This window comes from Pinus tabuliformis, chromosome 9 (genome assembly GCF_031772625.1).
Source record: "Pinus tabuliformis cultivar Carrire ecotype Pingquan chromosome 9, CPIR1, whole genome shotgun sequence".
Lineage (NCBI taxonomy): Eukaryota > Viridiplantae > Streptophyta > Pinopsida > Pinales > Pinaceae > Pinus > Pinus tabuliformis.
In genome coordinates, this window is record NC_142307.1 from 1,791,652,894 (window position 1) to 1,791,673,645 (window position 20,752).

Below are 20,752 nucleotides of genomic sequence, written 5' to 3' on the forward strand. Positions count from 1 at the left end.
CTAACCTGATTGGATAAATGAGGCTAGGGATGACGGAAAAATGATGAAGAGGTGTGCACACTCATTCAAGAGTTGCAGCAAGATCCCAATACATATGCTATATTTAGCTGGAAAAATGATTCATTATGGTATAGGGTCGCTTATAACTTTGTAAGAATTCCCAACTGAAACAAAAAAACCTTTTGGAATAGAACACTCCCCCCTTAGGAGGGCACTTACGATTTCTAAAAACATATTAGAGGGTCAAGAAGGATTTTTTTTTGGATGGACTTGAATCTAATATTCACACGTTTGTGGAAGAATGTTTGGTTTGCAAACAAAATAAAGTTGAGACAATTAAGACCTCGGGTCTGTTAAAATGTTTAGCCATTCCAATTCAGAATTAGAGGAGGTCTCAATGGATTTTATGACACATTCACCCAAGTCTAAAGGAAAGAGGGTCATCATGCTGGTAGTTGATAGACTTCCCAAGTATGCACACTTTTGTGCATTATCTCATCCTTTTAAAGTATAGTTTCTACTGCATTTATGGAAACAATTAAAAAGTTACATGGAAACCCAAAGATTATTATAGCTGAAAAATATCCCATTTTCACTCAAAAATTTTGGACAATTTTTTGTTCTTCTCTTCGTACTCAATTAACTCATAGCTCATCTTATCATCCTCAATTTGAAGGGCCAACTAAGATAGTGAACACTTTTTTGAAACGATATCTTCATTTCTTTGTATCTGATAAATAAACACAACGAGGCACATGTCTACATCTGGCTGAAAGGTGGTACAACACTTCCTTCCATGCTATAGACAAAATGACCCCATTTATGGCACATTATGAATATCATCCACTATCCATCAAATATTCTTTAAGATAAAATTCGAAGGTTGAAGTAGTGAATGATCACATGGAGCATCAACAACAATTTCTCCAACTCTTAAAGGATAACCTCAATCTGGCACAAACTCAAATGAAACAACAGGAAGATCAACATCATGGTGAAAGAATTTTTGACGTAGGTGACTGGGTATTTTTACAGTTACATCCATATAAACAAATGTCCCTCAAGCAAGATAAGAAGGATAATAAATTATGACCCAACTATTATGGTCCTTAGAAGGTGTTACAAAAGATTTGAAGAATGGCATACAAATTGAAGTTTCCTACATCTTCTCGAGTACACTAGAATTTTCATGCTTCATTTTTAAATAAGGTTTTCAACGACAAGCTCCCACTTCAAACAGTACTGCCAAAACTTGATCAAGAAGGAAAAATCATATTTTAGCATGAATCAGTCACGGAAACAAGAACCTGATGGCTATCAAATTAATTAATTTCAGAGTATCTCATTAAGTGGAAGAACTTACCCACTAAATATTCCACATGGGAGGATGATAATTTTATACAAAAACATTGAGAACTACTCAAGCATTGAGGACACCACTTTTTTTAAGGAAAGGAGCATGTTAGGTCCATATAATACTAGTGTAGCCCCCTTATTATTATTGTTAGTGTAACCCGCTATTGTTATTATTGTGCCCATGTAGGTCCCATATTGTTATTGTTCTGCCCCATAAAAGCCCACTATTGTTATTTTTGTGCCCTTACATTATTATTCTTATGTAGTCTCTGTTTATATTGTTACCCATTAGACTCCTATATATACTAAGGAGGTCTTATGATTTGTATCATCGAAGAATTGTTCATTTATGTGATGTAAATGAGGTTTCTCCCTAGAAAAGGTTATTTCTCAAGTAATTGATCTATCTTTTCTTATGTTTTGTGATCTTTTTGTATAACGTCTATTCCTCAATCACAATAATAAAATAACTCATATTGATCATATTCAAAATCTAGCCAAGTGAGGGACTTCCACGTACCACCTGACCATAGATTGGGTTAAACCAAATCTCTCTTTTAACCAATCACCCTTGTGACATATTCTAAGCATGAATGTGGTATCATATGGGTTACACCAAAATAGAACCAACCAGGGATTCCAGAGGCCAAACCACCTTAAATCTCAACCACAATGATTTCATGTAAACTGGTTCAAAAATCACTAACACCAAAAATGTCTTGGACACCTCCAACTTCCTTCACAAGCTATAGAGGTATTTTACTCTCTCCACCCACCCATCAAGAGTTACAGGATAAATCTCATCTCCACCTTTGACACTTGGTAATTTTCCCGAGACCACATCAATCATGATCCAATTATACCAAAATAGAGGACCATCTACATCATGGCTATGAAATAGATGGCAAGGCAAGGCTAAAACAACTATAAATACAGGAAAATCACATGCTAATGACCAAAAAATAACCAAAGAACCACATGCATGTACCGTGAATTCAAATACCAGTGAGGAAATCACACATCAAACACCTTACCTGCAATGAACTCCAGCTATAGTTGCTGATCCAACCTTCTTTTGAATTGCCCACAACAACCACTCAAAAAAGAATTCCTTGAATTGGAAGGTGGTCTTCCATACATTTTTGGGCTTTATTGGAACCTGGTGATAGAAAAAATTTAATCGATCATGTTGAAGTGCTTGCCCCCCTTGAGCTAGTCAAGAAGTTCTTCAATATTTGCGATTCAATACTTGTTCCTGACAGTGATTTTATGTAGTGCAAAATAATCAATGTGGAGTCTCCAGGACCCATCCTTCTTTTGTACAAGTACAAAAGAGCCCCCACTATGTGAGGAATTTGGTCATATGTTCCCTTATTGCAGTAATTCTTGAATCTTCCACTTAATTTCTTCATTTTCCATGATAGAGCGCAAGTATAGAGAGTCATTGGGTAGGGGTGATCCAAGAGTTAGATCAATCGAATGCTTGACCTGACAATGCAAAGTTATTCCTATAGGTGAGGAGAAGATGTCCCTATATTTTTCCATAACCTTATCCACCTACTTTTGCTATGTGGTTGAACCCTTCTCAGGGGCCATGGATGTGGCTATGATCGTCGCACTTTGTTTGAGAGCAGATAAAAAAGGAAACACATTTCCTAGCCTAGGAGATGATATTACTACATTGCTTAGCAAAGATGAAAGAGACGGTAGTAGGTTTGGCTACCTCCAGTATCATGTGTAACTTACTACTTAAAGTAATAATAACAACATGAAGCCTAGAATCATACACAGCATGTCGCTTTGATGACTTCTAGAGGAGCAACATCACATAGTACGTCATCTGCGAAGGGCTTCATGTTATAGGGAAGGATTTCACCTAAATCGGTTCAAAAATCACTAACATAAAAAAAAACTTGGATGCCTCCAAATTCCTTCACTAGCAATAGAGGAATTTTCCTCTCTCCACCCATCCTCCAAGATTTCCAAGAAAAGTATTGTTTTCACCTTTGATGCTTGGGAATTTTCCGGAGACCACATCAACCATGATCCAAGTCTACCAAAATAGAGAACCCTCTACATCATGGCTATCCAGGAAATGGCAAGGCAAGGCTGAAAAAATTATAAATACATTAGAATCGCATGCCAATGACAACAAAATAGCCAAATAACCACATGCATGTACCATGCATTCAAATATCAGTAAGGAAATCACACATGAAACATGTTACATGCAATGAAATCCAGCTATAGTTGTTGATCCAACCTTTTCAATTGCCCACAATTCCTTTGATTTTCATTTTCTCGCTTGTGTGTGTCCAAGTGATTTCTCTCTCTTCCCTTCGAGCTTTGTTTATGAAAGTGTTCAAAGATAGAACTGACAAAAGCGTAACCAAAAATTGTGTAAAAGTTGTGAACTTTTCTCTAATGATTTCTATCATTGATCTCTAGTCTCTTCCTTTCCTTTTTTATTTTTCTTTCATTTTCGTTTATTTTCTCTCTAATTCCCCTTGCATGCATAATTGTGTCTCTTTATCTTCCTTTTCTCCAATTTTCCTTTGTTTCCTTAATTAAATGTCGATTATTTCCTCTTTTCCTTTGCCAATTTTCGTAGCCATTAATAAACCACAAGTTATGCCTAGTATAATGTATACCCACCATTCAGCTTGGAATACATGTCCCATAAAATTGGTTTTATTTTATTTGCATATAGAATCAACATGGGGTTGTTACAAATATGTATTGAATAGTCCAATTTTTTCCATTGAAATGGGTGGTGAAAATGTTGTATTAAGATTCGAATGATTGCAAGTTCTGGGGACTATATCTTTTAATTTTCAAGAACATTTTTTGATTCTTTTTTCGGAAGGAAATAAAATTGAATTAAGGGTTATTGCAGGGAAACCTAGGGAGATAATTAGCTCTACTGGCATGAAAAAACTTTTGAAGAAGGAATAACAATGGGTAATTGCACAATATGTTCACTAGATGTTAAAACATGTAATTCATTCATTTCTCCAAATCTCCCAAGTGTAACAACCCTGAGTTGATTTTATATGTAAAGAAAATAAAAAACAAGGTCATGGGACATGCATTCCAAGATGAATGGTGGGTAAACATTATAGCGGGCATCAGCTTTGGTTTATTAGTGGATATTAAAATTGGCAAAGGAAAAGATGCATTAATTGACATTTAATTAAGGAAATAAATGAAAATAGGAGAAAGGGAAGATGAAGAGACACAAATATGCACGCAAGGAAAATTAGAGAGAAAATGAAGGAAAACGATAGAAAAAAAAATAAGCTTTGGATGGATAGTGGAATTGGACCATGGTTGAGGTGTCCGCGTGAAAATTCCCAATGGTTAATGGTGGACATGGGCTTTCAAATGGAACTCTTGATGGATGGGTGAAGATAATAAAATTTCTTAGGAGTTGGGGAAGGAAGTGAGAGACATCCAAGCTTATTTTAATTTTATTGATTTCTGGATGGGTTCAGGTGAAATCACTATGGTTAAGGGTTGAGGTGGTTTGGCCTCTAGAAGCCCTAGTTGGTTCTATTTTGGTTTAAACAATATGGTGCCACATTCATTCTTGGAATATGGTACGGGGGTGATTTGCTGAAAGACATATTTGGTTCAACCCAATCTGTGATGCGGTGGTACATGGAAGTCCCTGACATTGTTGGATTTTGAATATGATTAATATGATTTATTTTCTTATTATGATTGATGAACACATGTGTTCATTATTATCTTGATCTTATGGTTGGTTTGTACTGGATTTTATCTTGTTTATATGTTGGTTATAGGCATGGTTGAATGGTGTGTTCTTGTTGTGGATCTTGTTCATGATTTGAAAAGTTAATGAATGGCTAATGTATGCAAGGGATAACAAGTGATGTTGCAACTATATTGAGAGGGAGTTGAGCCTTCTTGATGATTATCTGATGAAGTTAAAGAGACATTGATCAAATATGCATTCATGATCTGTAGCTACTATGTTTACCTTATGTTTGACAAAATGTCTATTATGTATTAGGCATGTCTTGGACAAGATATAGTTCTAGTACTAGTTGTTTAGAATTGAGATTATCCTATATATTATTATGGAAGGTTATGGGTTGTTTTGGGTAGTGTCCTGTAGGTGAGTCCTGAAAAAGTGGCACTGATCTCACAAATGCACCTTATGAATTGGGGAATTTCAGTTATACCAGCATGCAAGAAGGATTGTGAGTGTGGTTGGAGCATTCTAACCACGTACACAATGGGTTTCTTCAGTCACCATGGTGATATAAATTCCTTAAGTGATGGAAATATGTTTTGGGTTAGTATGTCCCACTTCCATAACTAGAACTTGGAGGTCGGGTCATGCCATAGTAACACTTAGCTCATGTTTACCCTAGAAAGCTTGTAAAATCAGGTAAATGTTGGATGGGGTTGTTACAAGGTAGTATCGGAGTAGTTCCATTCCCTCCAAACTTTTCTCTGATACCAGTGGTTACAGAGTGGTATTAAAGCAAGGTTGAAGTACTAGACCTTGAGGTACATGCAAATGGTTATGGTTATCACATGTGCAGTTATTGTTAATTTTTGTATTATTATAATGCATGCATCATGATATTTACATGTGTAGGTATCATTATGTATATCATGCTAATCTGGATTGAGTTGTGTAGATATGATAGCCTCCCCTAAGATACATCGAGGTATGATTTTTATTATGTCTTATACTTTGTTTATCTAACATGGTATGTTTGCAGGAAATAAAATATCAAAGATGAAGAGCAGAGTGTTGGATGACAGTTCACATGACTCCCCTTACAAGCATGATGATAATCAAGGGAATGGGAAAAGTCAGTGGCATCAAGGAGAAGAGTATTCTCCTCATCTAGCAGATACATTGAGGAGTCTAAGGGAAGACATTTGAAATTATAAGGATGATAATAGAATATTCATTGAGGCATAGGGAAGACTTACAAGGGCTCAAGGAAAGCAAGAAGAATTAAATGCAACAATTCTTCAGAGCCTTACATATTTGGAGAATCAGGGACAACTAGGGAATAGTCATGGAGATAGTTAAGAGGAGAGGACCAATGGGGAATATGGTAACATGTCTCAGAGAAGACACATGATTGACAAAGATGATATTTTTAGAGGTAAAATATCTTTGGATACACCAGAGAGGAGGGGTAGTACTTGTGGAGTTTATTGTAGCTCTGGTTTTGAGAGACATCATCATCATTACTGCAAGCATCCTTATAGGAGGAGAGATAGGGGGGTAATTTCTATATGAGCTCAGGAAAGCGAAGAATGTTACTTTTAATGGGGAAGCTAAGAAATTGTAAGATATAGAACCATGGGTGCCTAGGATGAAGAATTTCATTAGATTGCGTGATTATTTAAAGAACATGAAAGGAAACAAAACTATGTCAGCTTCAAGGGAAAAGAAAACATTTAGCAGGAATATATTAAGCGTGTCAAAGGCATCGCGAAAGAGGAGCTGAGTTGGAATGAGCTTAAAAGGATCTTAAGGAAGAAGTACTTGTCTGAGAGATATCATGATGGGAAGGCCATGAAATTATATGAACTCAAGATGGGTTCCATGACATATTAAGAGTATATGACCAAGTTTCAAGATCCGTTGAGGTATTTTACCTATCTTAAGGATGAGAGTATGTTAAACATATAATGTTTCATTAGTGGATTTACTTTAACATTCAAAGATTGAATTGAGTATGATGAGACTCAGTCATTGGAACAAGTCATCAAGAAGCTAAAGCATTGTTATGAGAAATCTAACTGCAAGCCTAAGTTCAAGCATGACTAGAAAGTAATGATAAGAAAAAATGTAAATGGCCTAAGAAGAGAGGAATATCTTAAGATGTAGGTGACAAGGAGAATGTGGGACCTCATAGGAATTTCAATTCAGTTGAAAGAGGACATGGGTCCTAACTTGAGGAGTAGAAAAATAAAGGTGATGACAAGAAACCTTTGAGGTGTTGGACTTGTGGTGGAGAGCATTGTAGGAGGGATTTTTCATCACATTAGGGTGGTAGGCCTCAGATCTACAGTGCTCAAAAGGAAAAATAGTTGGATATGTAGGCTAGAGTATTCCCTTGATATATATAATAATGGATAATAATGAGGAATATCATCAAACATATATTATCACGATGGAAGGCAAGCTTTGTGGTGAATTTGTTTCTATTATGATTGATCCTAGATCTAACCATAGCTATATTATTCCTAGTGTGTTGGATTAGTGTCTATTGAATAAAGACACAGGGGCTTAATTCAAAGAACCTTTGACATATCATGTGCATTTGGGACATACTAAATGATCACATGCTCAGTATTTAGCTAAAAAATCAAAGTTCTCATATTAGCTCGAAACATGAACGACCGTGTCTATCTCGGGAAAATGATCCTAGCGTAAATTCTTTCATCGAAAAATGAGTTCGTATGAGTGTTCTTATCACTTTGCTAAATAGGAAAAATTTGCAAAAGGACAAGCCCTGTCACTTCAAAGTCAGTATTCCTACCTGCTGATGTGGTAGGTGACTAGGCATCATCAACGCAGTTCAATGGCGAACTAGGGATGGACAAGTGGCATTATATGGTTGGGTTGTATAGGTGATTTGTTCGTGCTTTCTTATTGGTGGATTTTTGGATGAATGGAAGAATGCCATGTGGCAAGTGCGGAGGTTTCCATGTGGCACCTCCCAAGGGTCAGGTTGGTGTTCTATGCATTTGAGAAAAATTTATTGGCAGAAGTCGGGGTCAAACCCATGACATACCACATGCAAACCTCACACCTTAATGTCTCCTCTAAACCATGTCTCTTAACCAATGTATTCGTGGTGAATATTTAAGTTTGAACGTTATGGACTTGGGCGATTAGGGGAGGGCCAACCCGTAGGCCAACCCTCCCCCCATTTGAACACAATGCAATAAACCGCAAATGGTTACATTACCATGGTGTCTAACCTAACCACTCTGCAACGTTAACTCGCATGTATTTTCAAAACTGCAACCTCAAATGGTCAGTTAACCCCGGCAACTCTATCATTCATTACTCCAATTGTTAGCATGTGAACACGATGGATATAACACTTAACAGTTAGCCCTCTAGTTGTTTTGCTCCAAGATTTAATGTGACATAACCATTACATGTGACCAGGTCTATTAAACTGCCAGAGGTTATGGTTTATGTTGCGCTAATCTAGGTTTAATAATTAATTAAGTGTAGTTTAACAACTAGTTACTCTAACTTTAAAGTGGTGGCGGATTTGGTGGAGCCCCCAAATTTGGGCCTTCCACAAAATTTAGTGGAAATAACTAGAGATTTTCCAGAATTAGAGCAGAAAATGTAAGAAAAGAATGACTTAGCTCTACAAAAGTCAATTTCGACCAAATTGAGCTCAAAAAGAAGCGTTCTTGGCTAATTTGGACATTTTGAACATGTTGATGTAGGTATCGGGAGCCATAGAGCTTTGTAAAACAAAATATTTCCACATTGAGATAATACAGAGGCCCATGACATGGAAGTTGGACTAAGGAGATGTAGCCTAGGAGGGGTGAACTCCTTCACCAAAACACTATGTTAATGTGTCCCTTTGATGGTTTGGTGCACTGCGAATGTTTGATGTTTAGTATTTGTTTTCTAAAACTATTTTTCTCATGAATGTATTTTCAAAACTTAAATAAATTTGATTGATTATATGCACAAACAACTAACAAAACCTCAGTACAAGAAGAATTAAGTAAGAACATATTTATAAAACTATAATCGTTATTAGCACAAAAAAACTAATCATAAAAAGATAGATCAAGTTGGTATCAGAGCAAAGTTTGAATTGCTTGATTGCTTGAGTTTGTGCAATTGGGGTTTTAATGGTTGCAAAATTGTGATGCTTACAAGGTTAAAGTTGTAGAAAGGAGAATGGAAGATATTGGTTGCAACTCCAGAGGTAATGCCAAGAAGAAGGAGAGACACAAGGCCACAATCTCCACCACCCAAAGTTTAAATTCTGGCTGCACTTGAAACTCCTTGAGTTTTTCCTTCAACCGAGATTGAAGAGGTACAAGCAGTACGAATTTATGAGCCTGAATCCATAGCAATTATGTCTGGAGAAAGAGAGCCTAAAGGTCCCTCTTCAAAATAGGAAGAATTCAAGAAAGATTTCTATACATTGAATGAGATGGTTAATGTCCTCTATGAAGAGAGGAAGACTAGAATGGCTGGAGAGAGTCATAAACCTCCACATGGAGAAGGAAGCTCAGAGGAAAAAAAAGATGAGAAAAAGGATTCCAAAGGGAATGGTGGAAATCCACCTCCATCTCCACTATGCTCATCATCTTGATCATCTAACACAACATAATATTCCACCACCACCACTAAAACTACCCATACTCATTCAAAATCCCAGAAAGGAAAGACTCCCATGTACAATGGAGAGGTGAATACAGAAAAGTTGGACAATTGGATTCGGTAGTTGGAGGTATACTACATAATTCATAACCTTAAAGAAGACAACATAAAGATCTAGTTGGCTTTACTGAGGCTAGAAGGAGATGCATTAGTTTTTTGAGAAGAAAAGACTTGAGTAAATGAGAATACATGGTAATATATCCATCACTTGAGTTGAATTTCTTTTCTGCAATTAAAAGATAGTTTTATCCTTTAGCCTATATGAAAAAATCCATTATGAGTTGGAAAAATTTTAGACAGTTTAAAGGCCAAATATTCCAATATTATACACAGGAGTTTAGGAAAAGGGCTTTTTTATTAGCAGTGAAATTGAATTCCCAACATACACTGTTGAAATATATTGGGGGTTTACATTACTATATGAAACATACTATCCTTATGTTTAATCCAAACAATTTAGATGAGGTACGTGTGCAAGCCACGCACCTTGAATCTAGAGGAAAGAACATTCAAGAAGAGGGTAGAAGGAGGAATCCATTCAAGGGTAAGGAGAAAGAGAAGGGTGAAAAATGGAAGGGAAAGAAGAATGTGAGAGATTTTTCAGCGAAAATCACATGGAGTATCATTTGTCGACGCGTTTCGAACCAACTAGTGTGGTTCATCGTCAGGACAAGTTGAAGAAACAGATCCAGCTTAGCATGATAAATAGCCTGAGCAGAGTCTCCAACGACTAGATTGATTAACGGCTAATTTTGACCTTAGGAGCTAGGTCAAAATTATAATTTATTAATTTAATATTTTTACTATTATTATTTATCTATGGAAATAAGTTAAATTAGGTAAATGGTTGGTTTTAAAAAGGAATTTATTTATAAAAATTAATAAATATAATTATAATACTAGGTTATTAAAAGTTAGGATTAATCATTTCAATGGTTGATTTGAAAAGAAAAGAAAATTTATTTATTTATTTAAATTATTTAATAATTAATATTGGTATTATACATATATATCTAGATATATATATATATATATATATATATATATATATATATATATATATATATATATATATATATATATATATATATACTTAAAATCATAATAATAGGTTGACGAGTATTTTTATTCAATCATAATTTAATGGTTAGTTTATTCAAAAGATGTTACGTTAGTTAGAAAATTAGTTAAAAATAATTAGATTAGAATTTCAACGTAAAATTAGTTATATAGAGGACCTTAAGGTAAGGTAAAATATATATAAAATTAATTGAAAAGGGGGCTGATTTCTAAGTACTATCAAAGTTAAAAGCAAATTGGAAAAAAGTAATATTAAAATTTTTAAAATAAATAAAAGGGAATAATAATTAAATAATATTAAATAAATAAAAATCAGTTCAAAATAATGTCAGTTAAAAAAAAATAATAATAATAATAAATAAATAAATAAATTTAAAATAATAATAATAATAATAATAAAAATAAATTAAAAATATAAAAATAATAATAAAAAATAAAAATAATAAATAAATAAGTAAATAAATAAATAAGTAAAAAATGAAATAAAGTAATAATAATTAAAAATAAAGATAAAAGAAAAAACCTAAAGAGGAGGGCGGAAAAACGACTAGGACGAGAGTGCAGGGACCCAACACCTACTGACTTTACAGCCATCCTCTCTATTGAGATTGCTTGGTCTCTTTTCAATCTCAAGTGCTTCCCTAAATTTTCGATGATGGAAATGTGAGACCTTAGCAATAACACTAGCCTCCTCAATACAAACATGATGATTGGTTTTCTCAGCATGTTCAACTAAAGTGGAAGACTTAGCTCTCATATGCCTAAGATCCGCTGCGTGCTCGCTAATCCTTTGATTAATGGAGCGACCAGTCTCCTCAATATAAGGGGTCCCACAGGAACAAGGGATCAGATAAACGCCCTTCATGTCCTTAGGGTCGATCGGATCCTTCACAGATTTGAGGGACATACGAATGGTGTTCAGGGGCCTAAAGGTCACAGGGATACTATGCTTCCTGAGAATCCTTCCAATTCTATCGGTGGTCCCCTGAACATACGGAAGATGGGCACCAGGAATTCGCTCTGTCGGTTCTCTTTTAGACAGAGAATTCTTGGAAGCTTTAAGGAAAGCCCTCTGACCCATGTATCTACTATAACCATTCTCAACAAAGACATCAAACAAATGGGATTTTTCTTTCTCAAAGCTCTTCTTGTTCGAGATCCTCGGGGCTCGAGCAGGGTCTTCTCTGCGCAGAGCATGAAATAATGTTTGTCTCTCAGGGCAGCGTTATTCCTGGGACCTGCGTTACGGGGAAATGCTTCGATCCTGTTGCCGGGGATCCTAAACACGTTTCTTTAGGTAGCAGCCGTGGTGTTGTGCCTGATTTCGACGTTTCGGATCCAACTGCGATATCGACCGACGCATCCTCCGCCTCCCCAAACCGGTTGAGTTTGGTTAACGTGGTGCCTTTTGATTCGAGGTCGCCATTGGATAATTCCTCGTCCCCGTCGCCTGGTAAAACCGTGTTCCCGGTAAGCGTTAGCAGGTTTGATGCAGCCAGCAAAGGAGAGGCTATCGATGATTCGATCCCCATCCCCGTCCCCGGCTCTTCGTTCAATTGTGGAGATCCCACGGGGGTTGCTTCGCCTGAGGACAGCGCTGGTTTCGTTGATAGGAATCTTAATTTCATAAATAAGCGGAGCAGCTCTTATTATAAGAGTTATAATAACAGTAATGAACGCGTGATGATTAAAGATATTAATGTTATTAAGGATAACAATGTTATTAATAACACTCATGATAATGATAAATTATTTAATATTGATAAGAATTTTAATATACGCAATAAGAATTATAATAGTGACATAAAAAGTAATGAACGTATTGGTAATAACTTTATTAAGGATGATAATAATAATAACACTTATAATAATGGTAAATTCATTAAGAATCGTAATAATGGTGTTATGAATCATAATAACAATATGAATAATAAAAGTGACATTATTACTTATAATAATAATTATAATAGTTATTGTGTTAATAATAATAATACTCATTTTAGTAATAATGATATCAATAATGATAATATTTTTAATAATAACTGGATGGACAAGACTAACAGAAGCTTCTTGAAAAATAATAGGAATAAAAGGGCTGCTAGTATTTCTCCTTCTAGTAACAAGGTTATTAATCTTTCCAGTTTTGTTTTTCCCCCTTCTGTTTTTGAAGTTTTGGGCAAGGGTTTAAATTTTGCCTTAGCCCCTAGAAAAATCCCTGTGGAGGACATTATCTGTGATATTGAGTTTGGGATCCGAAGTTTACCTGATAGGATCAAAGATACTATTAGGCAGGATTGTGCAGTTGCCTTGAGAAAGGCTAAGCCGCCTAAGAGTAACATCAGCAAGGAAGAATCTTTAGCTCTCAGATCCTTAAACCAGAACAAGGATATCATTGTTCTTAAGGCAGACAAGGGTGGGGCTACCGTCATTCTTAACAGGGATGATTACCGCAGCAAGATGTTGGATCATCTTCATAATAGTGGTAGCTACAAAAAGCTTCCCAAAAATCCTTTGAAGAAGGTGGCTCGAAATGTGGCTGTGGCCATTAAATCCATTGGCTCATTGAGTTCCTTGCACCATAAGCTCATTGAAAGCAGCCCTATTACCCCCAGAATCTATGGCCTCCCCAAGATTCACAAGGAAGGTGCCCCCTTAAGGCCCATCGTCAACACCATTGGAGGTCCTACCTACCTTCTTGCGAAGTTCCTTGCGTTAAAGCTTAAGCCCTTAGTTGGTCGTACGGAGTCCTTCGTAAAAGACTCTGCTTCCTTTATTGAAGAACTAAAGGACATTAAGCTTGATCCTGGGGACATTCTTGTTAGTTTTGATGTTGTCTCCCTGTTCACTTGCATCCCTATTAATGAGGCCTTGGATGTGATCAACCGCCTAACAGATCCTGACACGGCCAGGTTGGTTGAGATCTGTCTCACTTCCACTTTCTTCAGTTTTGAGGGAGAGTTCTTCGAGCAGACCTGTGGGGTTGCGATGGGCTCACCCCTTTCCCCTATTGTTGCGAACCTGTTTATGGAGGATTTTGAGTCCAAGGCTCTGAACTCTTCCCAGCTCTTGCCCAAACTGTGGAGAAGGTATGTGGATGACACCAATGTCATTTGGTCTCATGGCCAGGATGAGCTTGATCTCTTCTTTGATCATCTCAACAAGCAATCCTCAGCCATTAAGTTCACTAAGGAGCAGGAAGTTGATGGATGCCTTCCATTCCTTGATATTCTTATTTCAAAGAATAGTGATGGTTCCCTCGCCCATCAAGTTTTTCGAAAGAAAACTCATACGGAACAGTATCTTCATGCCAGTTCCCACCATTTCCCAGCTCAAAAGATGGGTGTTCTCAATACCCTTGCTACTCGGGCCCTGAGGATCTCGGACAAGAAGAGCTTTGAGAAAGAAAAATCCCATTTGCTTGATGTCTTTGTTGAGAATGGTTATAGTAGATACATGGGTCAGAGGGCTTTCCTTAAAGCTTCCAAGAATTCTCTGTCTAAAAGAGAACCGAAAGAGCGAATTCCTGGTGTCCATGTTCTGTATGTTCAGGGGACCACCGATAGAATTGGAAGGATTCTTAGGAAGCATAGTATCCCTGTGACCTTTAGGCCCCTGAACACCATTCGTATGTCCCTCAAATCTGTGAAGGATCCAATTGACCCTAAGGACATGAAGGGCGTTTATCTAATCCCTTGTTCCTGTGGGACCCCCTATGTTGGGGAGACTGGTCGCTCCATTAATCAAAGGATTAGCGAGCACACAGTGGATCTTAGGCATAGGAGAGCTAAGTCTTCCGGTTTAGCTGAACATGCTGAGAAAACCAATCATCATGTTTGTATTGAGGAGGCTAGTGTTATTGCTAAGGTCTCGCATTTCCATCATCGAAAATTTAGCGAAGCGCTTGAGATAAAGAGAACAAGCAATCTCAATAGAGAGGATGGCTGGAAAGTCAGTAGGTGTTGGGTCCCTGCACTCTCGTCCTAGTCGTTTTTCCGCCCTCCTCTTTAGGTTTTTTCTTTTATCTTTATTTTTAATTATTATTACTTTATTTCATTTTTTACTTAGTTATTTATTTACTTATTTATTTATTATTTATATTTCTTTATTTATATTTATATTTTTTATTATTTTATTTTTTATTTTTATTTATTTATTATTATTATTATTATTATTATTATTATTTTAATTAATTAATTAATTTATTTTTTAAATTTATTTATTTATTTGTTTATTTATTTTATTTATTTATTTTTAATTGACATTATTTTGAACTGATTTTTATTTATTTAATATTATTTAATTATTGTTCCCTTTTATTTATTTTAAAAATTTTAATATTACTTTTTTCCAATTTGCTTTTAACTTTGATAGTACTTAGAAATTAGCTCCCTTTTCAATTAATTTTATATATATTTTACATTACCTTAAGGTCCTTAATATAACTAATTTTACGTTGAAATTCTAATCTAATTATTTTTAACTAATTTTCTAACTAACGTAACATCTTTTGAATAAACTAACCATTAAATTATGATTGAATAAAAATACTCGTCAACCTATTATTATGATTTTAAGTATAAAAATATTTATATATATGTATAATACCAATATTAATTATTAAATAATTTAAATAAATAAATAAATTTTCTTTTCTTTTCAAATCAACCATTGAAATCATTAGTCCTAACTTTTAATAACCTAGTATTATAATTATATTTATTAATTTTTATAAATAAATTCCTTTTTAAAACCAACCATTTACCTAATTTAACTTATTTCCATAGATAAATAATAATAGTAAAAATATTAAATTAATAAATTATAATTTTGACCTGGCTCCTAAGGTCAAAATTAGCCGTTAATCAATCTAGCCGTTGGAGACTCTGCTCAGGCTATTTATCATGCTAAGCTGGATCTGTTTCTTCAACTTGTCCTGACGATGAACCACACTAGTTGGTTCGAAACGCGTCGACAAATGATACTCCATGTGATTTTCGCTGAAAAATCTCTCACAATCTTGATATGGATCACAGAAGCCTGAACTCTATAAGGGAAAGAAGAATTCAAGTGTGAAGAAAGAAGGGGAGAAAATCACATGCAAACACTATTCCAAAGAGGGGCATGGCGAAGGCCGCTACTGGAAATTGCATCCTGAATTAAGGCTTAAGAAACAAAATAATAAGGGAAAACAACACATGACCTCTACCGCACGACATGACGTTGGTTCAGATTTTGGTGATGAGACCAATATTTCGGCCATGGTTACAAAAGGAAAAGAAATTGTTGCAAGCACTAGTTCATCACATAGTCAAAACAACACTCCAAATGAAGAGTCAAGAATAGAGTTGTTTCATGTAAGAGTGATTTCAAATCATACAAAGATTGATGAATTATTTGATAGTGGGTTACAATAAAATTTGATTTCAGAAGACTTGGTTAAGAAAATAAACCTTGAAATTGTACCTTATCATAAGCCATATCCATTGGGTTAGATAGTCAACAATGCAAACTTACAGGTTACAAGGAAGTGTTTATTCAAGTTCCCCATTAATGAAAAGTTGATTAACGAAGTTGAGTTAGATTTTGTTCCACTTGACATCTTAGGAATCATTTTTGGTAGTCCTTATTTGTATGATATAGAAGCAGTATTTTATCGCCATGACAACAAATACATATTGATCAAGAATGGGGTCGAGTACATAGTGAGATCCCATCGCAAAAAGCTAAAAATTTCTTTGGTTAATGCAGGGAAGATGAAGAGACTAGTAAATTCAAGTAAACATTTTGTGCTTCTCATGATAAAGAAAAAGAATGATATTGATTATGAATCTTTTGAAGGTTGTGATGATAAATTGAAATTTGATTTATTTGATGTGGTAAGCAAGCATGGTGAGATGTTTTAGGAACTAAAGTGGTTACCTCCCAAGAGGGTATTCAGCATGAGATTTAGTTGCAACAGGATTTTCCACTTCCGAACATTGGCATGTATCGCATGTCTATTATGGAGAGATTGGAAATCAAAAAGCAGATTCAATAATTTTTTAGCAAAGGTATCATACGCCCATCTACTTCTCCATGTGGTTCACCCATTTTCTTGGTGCTAATGAAGGATGGAACTTGGTGCATGTGTGTGGATTTCCATGCACTAAACAAAATCAGAGTAAAGAATCATTATCCACTCCCAAGAATTGATGATTTTCTGGATCAGTTGAGGTATGCAAAGTATTTCACTAAGTTAGATTTACGAAGTGGTTATCATCAAGTTAGGATAGGTGAATAAGACATTTGGAAAACTTTATTTAAAACTAAACTAGGATTGTTTGAGTGGCTTGTTATGCCTTTCGATCTTACAAATGCTCCAGCTACTTTGATGAACGTAATGAATGATGTGTTGAGACCATTTCTAGATGTTTTTTTCATTGTCTATTGAGATGATATTCTCATATTCAAAAAGTCTAGAGATGAACATGTCATGCATCTAAACACAGTACTTGATAACTTGAGAAAAGAACAATTGTTTTTAAGTATGTTGAAGTGTGAATTTGGCAAGACTTATTTAGTGTATTTGGGACACATTTGTTGGAGGAGGCGAGCTGAAGATAGACCCTTCTAAGGTTGAGGTCATTCTGAATTGGCCCAAGCCCAATACAGTTCCAAAGGTAAGAAGATTTTTTGTAGCAGCACAATATTAGAGAAAGTTTATTACTAATTTTTCTTCCATTACAGGTGCATTACATACATTGACAAGTGTCAATAAAATCTTCCATTGGGGAGATGTACCATAGAAATAATTTGATGTTTTGAGTCAAAATATAATTTTAGCACTAGTATTAGCACCTCCAGATATTAGACATGCATTTGATATTCAAACCATTGCAAGCGAGTATGCCATGGTAGCAGTTCTATTGCACCATTATTAGCCCAGATCATTTCATTCTCAAATATTTAATGGAGTTGTAACTAACTATGCCACATATGACAAAGAACTTTCTGCATTGGTACAAAGTGTTAAGAAATGGAAGCACGATTTGATGGGGAAGGAGACCATCCTCCATACCAACCATCAACCATTGCAATATTTATAGTCACAGTCAGAGTTGGAGTAGTGATGACATTTCAGATCAATGGGCTTTCTACAAAAAATTCATTTGGTTATCATGTATAAAAAGGGAATCTGCAATAATGTAGTTGATATGATTTCAAGGCCTATTGTAAATTCATCTATTATACTCAAGCATAATTATGTTTTGCATGAAAGTTACATAGAACAATATGCAAATGATAGTGACTTTCAAGAAGTATATGCAAGCTTGAGTCAAGAAAGTCTAGTTGAAGAGTTTGATTATCATGTACATAACAGTTTGTTTTATCACTTGGGCAAGTTGTGTATTCCATGGGGAGAAAGAAATAGTATCATAAGGGAGGTGCACACTTCATTGATTCCTGGACACTTTGGTGTAGGAAAGATAGTAGAAAATCTTCAAAGGTATTGTTATTGGCCACGCATGTTAGATAATGTCTCTCATTTCAGAAGAGGATTTTATTTATGTTCTACAAGTAAGCCTAGCAATAGGAAACTTGGTTTATACACTCCACATCCGGTACCTTCACATCCATGGGAGAGTATCTCAATGGATTTTGTCGGAGGTCTTCCATTGTCAAGGAAAGGTCATGATTACTTGTATGTAGTTGTAGACAGGTTCAACAAGATGTGCATAATAACACCATGAAAAAATCAAATTACAGCTGAACAAACAAATCATCTTTTGTTCCAAAACATTTTGGTTCATTTTGGTCTTCCTACTTCTATTTTAAGTGATCAATTTTCTTGATTTGTTGGGAATTTTTAGTAAAATTTGTGGGATGTGATTGACACAAAGTTGAAGAAGTGTACAACATTTCATCCACAAACAGATGGAAAAATAGAGGTGGTCAATAGAACAATTATTCATCTTCTTGGAGGATGCTGCAACAAACATCCCAAGTTGTGGGATGAACAGTTGCATTACATACAACATGCATACAACAGGGCAAAGCATTCTTCCACAAACACATCGTCATTTGAGGCCTGTTATGGGTACTTGCCAAGATCGCCATTGGAATTCATCTTTGAGAAAGATGTTGCCATCAATGGTCACAGTGACATCGATAAGGAAAGGAAGTTCGTAGAGAAAATTCAGTTGATACATCATATAATGCAAGAACAACATGAGAAAAGTCAAAGCAGCTACAAGGAAAGGCATGAAAAACACTAGGGTGATCATAAATTTCAATTTTTCTTTTTGTAAGCTAACATGGTACCATTCGTATTAATTCGAGTTAAAGCATGTACATACATACAGTGGCCTCAACCCGCCCCGAAGGGAAACCGGGTCTGTTGGCCACCTTAAGTTTTTAACTGCCATCCAGAAACAAAATATACTGAGTCTACTTGTCCATGCTAAATATACTACACATTCAAAGAGGCTATCATTGTTTCCTATCTGCATTATAAAATATAACAAAAGGAGAGCAAGCTCTCAGCATCCTAACTAAGGAGACGTTTTACATAACTTGAAAAATCAGTCTGCCATGGCGCCCGACTAGTAATCTTCCTCCTTTTCTCCAGGAATGAGCTTCTTTCGCTATTGTTGTATCTCGTCAAGCTTGCTATCCTACATAAGAATGGTTATTTTGAGGTTTCTCATCTCTTTCTTCAGATTTGGGATGCCTTGGGCCAATTTTGCCATCTCCATAGCTACATGTTCCATAGCTTTTGCTAGCAGCCTCTTCATTACCCAATACACATGGAGAGCCTGCTTGTATAGGAACATGCGTCCTCTGGTGTTTCCTGGGTTTGGCAAGAGATACTCCTAGTCTTCCATTTCGGGCTCCGACTGCTCCTGTGTAGTCTCTCCCTCCAATTGCTGGATTATCTTCCTAATATGTGCATTCGTTTCTTCACTATACGCCCTCTCCGCATACTGGACCTATCGCTTCAACGTCTTCCTGCCTCATCTTTTTCCTGCTGGTGGAGGGGAGCTCTACTCCTAGTTTCTAGCCTGACGTCCTCTCCCTCTGCCTCTATGGCCCCTTCCACATCCTGCACCAGCATTTTTGTCCTCCTTTACCTTAGTTCCTTGACCAGTTATGCCCGAGGAGGCTCCAAGGCAACCTTCCTCTCCTCGCCGTCTAGCTTTATTTTCTCAAATTCCTGCCTCTTCTGGTTGCCTGTCCTCCGAAGGTCTCCCTTTCCCCCTTCCGCTTCTCCTTGTCTACATTTGACTGCCCTGTTCTGGGTTATGCACCTCCTCCATGCCCACCTGGTTCTGTTCCATTTCTTCCCAGGAGTCTACCGAATTTCCTTCGGTCCCCGTAGCGCTTCCTCCCCTGCTCATAACAGTCACTGCCTTCCTCATTCTTCTCTCTGCTACCTTACACTTAGTTTTTCTAGGGACGGGAGGTCAAGCCCGCTGCTGTCTCCTCTCTGCTTTATATCTTGCTCTGGTTTCCAACTCCTTACCCTTGTCCTCGCTCTCACCAAGGGCATTAACTGCATACCTATCCTTATGCCTCCTCCTATATCCAATTCCTCTCTCTTGCCACCCTTTCTTGTGCTGCTGCACCGCCCCGCTCTGTCTCCTGCATTTGCCATAATCACCCACTCCTCCTCGGCTTGCCTCTATGCGAGCTGACCCTTGTCCCATCATTGGAGCACCGTATCTTGCACCACCTCTGGCCTTCATAGTTCCCTCTCCGCTACTCTTAACAATTATTCCCAGTCTGTCAACCGTCCTGTCCACCTACAATAATCTCCATGTGCAAGGTGGCTTACCATAGCCCCTCCTTGTCATTACACTACTCACCCTCTTCGCCACCTTTTTCACCCCGATCGGAGGGATCATAAAT